Here is a 7,744-nt window from a genome sequence, read left to right on the forward strand (position 1 = left end):
GACACCAAATTGGGGTGATGACAGCTAGAGAAGTCAATGTAGCTTTTACCATCATTTGGCTTAAAAAATATGAGAGCAGATATCTTCACCTTCAATGTATATTGTTAAGTCAAGGAAATCTATATTAGACTTTTGACTGAATTTTTGACCATATGAGTTATCATTAATATAGGACATGAAATCTCTCCATTTCTCCTCTCCTCCCTGCCAAATAATCAGAAGCATCAGATCAGCCCAAAATGATTATTGCTCTAGATGTTCTTAGACTCCTCATAATTGGTAAAAATATTTGCATAGCTCAGAGCGGATTTGGTGCCCATCACTGTACTACACACCTGCAGATAAAAATTAAGACACTATTGGAAATCAATTCAATGTGGGGGTTTTTACCTTCTTCTAGATATACAGTGGGGCAAAAAAGTATTTAGTCAGCCACCAATTGTGCAAGTTCTCCCACTTAAAAGGATGAGAGAGGCCTGTAATTTTCGCCATAGATACACTTCAACTATGAGAGACAGAATGGGGGGAAAGAATACAGGAAATCACATTGTAGGATTTCTAATGAATTCATTGGTAAATTCCTCGGTAAAATAAGTATTTGGTCACCTACAAACAAGCAACATATCTGGCTCTCACAGACCTGTAACATCTTTAAGAGTCTCCTCTGTCCTCCACTTGTTACCTGCATTAATGGCACCTGTTTGAACTTGCTATCAGTATAAAAGACACCTGTCCACAACCTCAAACAGTCACACTCCAAACCCCACTATGGCCAAGACCAAAGAGCTTTCGAAGGACACCAGAAACAAAATTGTAGACCTGCAGCAGGCTGGGAAGACTGAATCTGCAATAGGCAAGCAGCTGGGTGTGAAGACATCAACTGTGGGAGCAATTATTTGAAAATGGAAGACATACAGGACCACTGATAATCTCCCTCGATCTGGGGCTCCAAGCAAGATCTCACCCCGTGGTGTCAAAATGATCACAAGAACGGTGAGCAAAAATCCCAGAACCACACAGGGGGACCTAGTGAATGACCTGCAGAGAGCTGGGACCAAAGTAACAAAGGCTACCATTAGTAACACACTACGCCGCCAGGGACTCAAATCATGCAGTGCCGGACGTGTCCCCCTGCTTAAGCCAGTACATGTCTGGGCCCGTCTGAAGTTTGCTAGAGACCATTTGGATGATCCAGAAGAGGATTGGGCGAATCTCATATGGGCAGGTAGGACTTCTTGGTAGAAACTCAACTCGTCGTGTTTGGAGGAGAAAGAATGCTGAGTTGCATCCAAAGAACACCATACCTACGGTGAAGCATGGGAGTGGAAACATCATGCTTTGGGGCTGTTTTTCTGCAAAGGGACCAGGACGACTGATCCGTGTAAAGGAAAGAATGAATGGCACCATGTATCGTGAGATTTTGAGTGAAAACCTCCTTCCATCAGCAAGGGCATTGAAGATGAAACGTGGCTGGGTCTTTCAGCATGACAATGATCCCAAACACACTGCCCGGGCGACGAAGGAGTGGCTTCGTAAGAAGCATTTCAAGGTCCTGGACTGGCCTAGCCAGTCTCCAGATCTCAACCCCATAGAAAACCTTTGGAGGGAGTTGAAAGTCCGTGTTGCCAAGTGACAGCCCCAAAACATCACTGCTCTAGAGGAGATCTGCATGGAGGAATGGTCCAAAATACCAGCAACAGTGTGTGAAAACCTTGTGAAGACTTACAGAAAACATTTGACCTCTGTCATTGCCAACAAAGGGTATATAACAAAATACTGATATGAACTTTTCTTATTGACCAAATACTTATTTTCCACCATAATTTGCAAATAAATTCTTTAAAAATCAGACAATGTGATTTATGGACTTTGTTGTCTCATTCTGTCTCTCACAGTTGAAGTGTACCTATGGTGAAAATTACAGGCCTCTCTCATCTTTGTAAGTGGGAGAACTTGCACAATTGGTGGCTGATTAAATACTTTTTTGCCCCACTGTACAGCAAGGTTCAACTTATTGGACTTGTCTTTTTTATCAACATAAGATCTCTCTTCTAACCAGATAGTATCCTTACTTTGTATGAAAAATGTGAGTTGACCTGGAATCCAAACGTAGGAGAGCACACCTGCAAAATGTTCTTCTACAAGAAATAGAGGGCGCAACATCCCTAGTAGCAGGCAAATCAAAGCAAGGTAGAGGTAGGGGTATTTCATAAACAGCATTGAATACAGACCAAGGTAGGGGCAAGTAGCACAGGTTCCAACACTGGAAGACAAGCCAAAGTAAATAATGTGAGGCATAGGCATGGGCTCGGGGAGCAGGAAAAAGAAAAATTAAGAACAAAGGTAAGTGTCATCTGGTCCCATTTGGCAGACTGTATGAAATTTGTTGCCACCAAGACATCTTGACTTTGCTTTTCATGCAGCTTAATGGACTCAATGGCACGAATTAGTTACTTTGTAGGGCAACACCTTATGTCCATTGTAGTGCAGGCATGCTGGATAGTTGCCCCTCTAAAATGGGATGTCAGATCCTGATGAACCGCAGGCCTGGCATCACACCATGGTGACATTACAGGGGTCCATATAATTATTTTAAAATTTCTTTCATTACTAATTTTAAATTCTATTGAAGACGGAGAAGCTTTGGTTTTTTCTCGTGATCCATTTTCTTGTGATCCATACACTCTATATCCCTTCATTCCCTTCAGAGATCTCAGAAGGGTCTGGATAGATCCTCTGGATCAGTCAACACAGCACCAGCTATATTGGCTTCTGCTGAGGGAAGAATCCATTGTTTTGTTATACAGCATTGTGACAGAATGGCCTGTCATACAGGGCCCCAAGGTAGTCAGAGATGGCTCCAGCCTGGCTGTCAAACAAAGATAGCACAGGCAGGAACTCCATTGTGTAATTAATCCCATCAATAGGATTGCTGCCAGGGGAATTAAAGGTTGGGTTGAATACATGTATCTGTTAATTTATGTTAATGCAGTTATGTGGATATATGAGTCTATGTTTTACATCAATAAACTGTTCATTCCTGCTGTCCTCAATTCAAGGTAGTTGTGTCTACTTATTGGGTACACATAGCAGGGTTCCAAGGTGCACATGCTGATTGGTGCTGGAAGTTATTCCGGGGAGAACTGGAGGATACATCTGGGTGATCTCTGGGTTACTACAGCTCTCTTGGTGAACCCGTTACAAGCATGATCTCGTGTACGATCTCAAAACCAGGAAGCTTCCAAAACTTCCTGGTTCGATAGTTGAAATTGATATCTAATTCCTTCACACTTTATTCTTTCCCACGCCGTTCTTTGTTTATATGCACACTGTAACATGCAACCAAGATGTCTATACTACTAGGTGTGTCTACCTATTCTTTTCATTGTACGTGTTACAAGTGTTCCTTAGCAGAAACAAGTCTTTTTGTAACCAATGCTTGAACTAAAGTGTATGTTGTGTTTCAAAGTCAAAGGTTGCATTGTCCCAAAATCTTCTCTTTCTCCTTTTCTGTTGCCCTTCAAAAGATAAATTAACCTAAAGACTACTTTCTTCTCCCCTCACAGCCAAATAATCAGCCCAAAAAGGATCATTGTTCTAGATGTTCTTAGACTCTTCATCAGTGGTAAAAATGTTTGCGGAACTCGAAGTGAATTTGGTGCCCATTGCCATACCACACACACATGCAGATAACAATTGAGACACCATTAAAAATCACTTCAATGTGGGGGTTTTACCTTCTTCTGGATATACAGCAAGGTTCAACTTATTGGAGTTGTCTTTTTATCAACCTAAGATCTCTCTTGTAACCATTAGTACCCTTACTTATGTGTGACAAATGTGAGTTGACCTGAAATCCAAACATAGATTACTAGGTGTGTCTACCTATTCTTTTCTTTGTTACAACTATTTCTTAGAAGATACGTCATGTTGTAACCAATGGTTGTGCTAAAATGTATGTTGTGTTTCAAAGTCAAAGGTTACAGAGTCCCAAAAGCTTCTACTTCTCTTTCTCTGTTATAAGTAAAAGATATCTTCAACAAAAGACTTTTCGCCCCAAAAAATTCTATCAATTTTCTATTTTAAACAGAACATTTACATCTCCTGTCATAGGTATTTTCCAAGAGATGGGTGTTGACCAGTATGAGCATGTTCCCAAGCAACACAAATATTTCTTTTTCATTAATATCTGGAAACTCCGTCCTCTTCTGGGAATTTTGTGTAGGTATGAGGGGAAAAAAACCATAATATGCTGTAAACTGGGAATGCTGAAATTACATTTGTATTTATTTATCCACTGACAATTAAAAAATTCCCTACAATATGATGTAATTTTTCTCCTTTAACCCCTTAAGGACCGGGCTAATTTTTCGTTTTGTACCCTGTGGGACCGAGGCTGTTTTGACACTTTTGTGGTGCTTGTGTTCAGCTTTAATTTTCTCCTCACCCATTTAGTGTACCCACATAAGTTATATATTGTTTTTTTTCAGGACAAGATGGGCTTTCTTCAGATACCATTATTTTGATCGTATCATCTTATTTACTATAAAAAAAATAAAAAAAAACATGGTAAAAAATTGAAAAAAAACACATTTTATGACTTTTATTTGAAAAATCTTTTACTCACCTAAAAAAGCAAGTAAAAAAACTAGCTAAATAGATTCTACTACTTGTCCTGAGTTTAGAAATACCCAATGTTTTTATGTTTTTTTGCTGTTTTTTGTAAGTTATAGGGCAATAAGTACAAGCAGCGTTTTATGATTTCCAAATCTTTTTTAACAAATCTGGTCAGTCTGCCTCCATCTCCTCTTTGGAACATCTTTGAAGCCGGTTAACTCAATTTAACCCATTCAAACCATATATTTTTGAAAACTAGACACCCCAGGGTATTCCAAATGCTGTTATTTTAACCCTTTCCATGCACCAATTATACAACTACACTTTGTCAAACTTTGTAATAGTAATTCTTTTTAATTTTTTTTTCACACAAATTGTAATTTAGTTATAAATTTGTAGGTCCTGGTATATGCCATTGTCAAACAACCCCCCAATATGTGTTCAGCAACATCTCCTGAGTACAGCGATACCCCACATGCATGGGTTTGTCAGATTGTTTGGCTGGTAAAAGGCTACTTTTAGGGCATGCGTAATTCAAGTTTTCAACACAGACTTTTAGCATCTGGTCATTCTGCCTCCATCTCCTCTTTGGAATATCTTTGAAGCCAGTTAACTCAATTTAACCCCGTCAAACCATATATTTTTAAAAACTAGACACCCCAGGGTATTCCAAATGCTGTTATTTTAACCATTTCCATGCACCAATTATACAACCACACTTTGGCAAACTTTGTAATAGTAATTTTTTTTTTTTTTTTTTCACACAAATTGTACTTTAGTTATAAATATACAGGTTCTGGTATATGTCACTGGCAAACAACACCCCAATGTGTGTTCAGCAACATCTCCTGAGTACAGCGATACCCCACATGCATGGGTTTGGCAGGTTGTGTGGGGGCTAAACTGTAACATTTGAGACATGCGTAATTCACTGTTTACAACATCCGGTCAAAACTTGGTTTGTACCCAACTTTCAGATGGGGCAGAAGAAAGCCTGGCCTTTCTCCAAGAAGGGATTTGATCTAGCACCTTAAGCGGTCCCTCATGCCATGGGAAAGACACAGAGGTCACAATACAAATGTAGAGCAGGAAAAAAAAAATTAAAATGGGCAGCCGTGTGGTACAGCTTGAAGCAGTTACCAAGGCAGAGTGCAGGTTCTCCAGGGCAATCTGGACAGTAGAATGGGGTGTCCTTTCTTTGCCCCCTGCTGTAGCATACCCTGCATCTCTTTTGGGGATTCTGCTTCTTCTCTGTAGGAGGAATTTTAAAAATAAAATGGGTAGCCCCAATTCTGCTAGACTCCATCACCGCCCGGGAACCAGGTGCATCTTGGTACAAGATATCCAAAATTACCCGAAGCTGAAATTGCAAAAAAGTCATTCCGGGATTTGCTTTTTCATGCAACAAAAAAGCACTGTAGGTTGCAATTTGCATTAGATAAATTGCAACCTTCTTGTACCAGGCCTTTGTCTTCCTCAAAATGAGGTAGGGCTGTAGGAGTTGATCTGACAGATCAACTCCACCCATGTGCTTGTTATAGGCCCTGATGCACACTGGCTTTCTAGTGACCCCAGCTCTGCCACGGACAGAAACCTCCACGGTTCTCTCATCATGGATGGTGCTCAGCATGCACACCTCTTTTCTGTCCCTGAACTTCAATGCCAAAAGCTCCTCTTGGTGTAGAGCTGAGGTCTCCCCCTTTCCTAGCCGGGTGCGTGCCAGGTGTTGTGGGAAACCCAAGCGGTTCTTTCTAATAGTACCACAAGCTACTGTATCGAAACAATACAGCAACTTGAACAAAGGGACGCTTGTATAAAAGTTGTCAACATACAAGTGGTAGCCTTTGTTCATAAGTGGGAATATTAGGTCCCACACACTGGTGCCTAGATGTTCTGGGCAACCTGGAGGGTCAAGGTGGCTATCCCTACCCTCGTATACCCGGAAGGCCTGAGTATACCCAGTGCCGCTCTCGCAGAGCTTATACAATTTTATGCCATACCTGGAGCGCTTGGAAGGAATATACTGCTTGAATCCCAACCTTCCTTTATACTTCATCAGGGATTCATCCACGCAGATATCCCTTCCAGGTGTATAAGCCTCTGCAAACTTGGCAGCGAGATGGGTAATCAGGGGGCGGATTTTATAGAGCCTATCAAACTGGGGGTCCTCCTTAGGGGGGCACAGGCTGTTGTCGCTAAAATGCATGAAATGAAGAATCATTTCATACCTTCTCCTACCCATGGACTGGGTGTAAATTGGGGTACTAAAGATGGGGCTAGTGCTCCAGTAGGAGCGGATGGAGGGTTTTTTATAATTCCCATTAGCATAGTTAATGCCCAGAATTTAAAAAATTCTGGGACGTCTATGGGAGTCCATGGCTGCTTTGAAAAATAGGAGTCAGGGCACAGCACTGCTGGGCATAGATGTTGGATTGGGAGACAATGTCTCCCAAGACATCTTCTCCCAAAAAAATCTGCACAAACTGCAATGGGGTAAATCCTGTAACATCAATACTGATGCCAGGAATTGCAGTAAAAGGAGGGATAGCTGGTGTATACCTATTAGGCACTACCCACTCCTCGGGTGCAATGCCACTACTTGTGGCAGCGGACCCAGCAGCCACAGATACATCACTAGATGTATCTGTGAACTGACCAAAATCAAAATCTGACGCTGTGTCAGTGGCCTCAGAATCTGAGGCCAAAAATGCATACGCTTCCTCAGCAGTTTAAACACGCTGCATTATAAAATAAATTAACCCCTAGCCAAAAAGACACAACAAAAAAAAATCAGTAAAATAAAAGGCGCTGCTGCTATGGGATCAATCCCTAAGGACTGATCTACAGCAAAGGAGGGGTTAATGGTACCTAAAAATAATATAAAATATAAAGTATAAAAAAATGTGGAAAAAATAAAAGTGCACAAACAGCAAAAAAAGTGCTGATGTGCAATATTACTGCCTATGCAGTGATCAACAGTAAGGAAGGGGTTAAAAAAAAAAGAGGGGCTCTTATAAGAGCCTTTTGTGTAAATTTTTATTTTTGATAAATTTTTATCACAGTGTACCTGCTTTTTCCTCAAGATCTGTCTCTCTCCCTCACTAAAAGCAAGTGATGGAGGGAGGCA

At 40.9% G+C, this 7,744-nt stretch overlaps 1 pseudogene; it reads right to left on the bottom strand.

Moving 5' to 3' along the window:
• Window positions 1-5,575: 5,575 nt before the first annotated feature.
• LOC149273206 (small nucleolar RNA SNORA35) lies at window positions 5,576-5,701 on the bottom strand (annotated as a pseudogene).
• Window positions 5,702-7,744: the final 2,043 nt, after the last annotated feature.

Source organism: Sceloporus occidentalis, unplaced genomic scaffold, assembly GCF_023333645.1.
Source record: "Sceloporus occidentalis isolate IW3139 unplaced genomic scaffold, rSceOcc1.0.p SCAF_397, whole genome shotgun sequence".
In the NCBI taxonomy this organism is placed as follows: domain Eukaryota; kingdom Metazoa; phylum Chordata; class Lepidosauria; order Squamata; family Phrynosomatidae; genus Sceloporus; species Sceloporus occidentalis.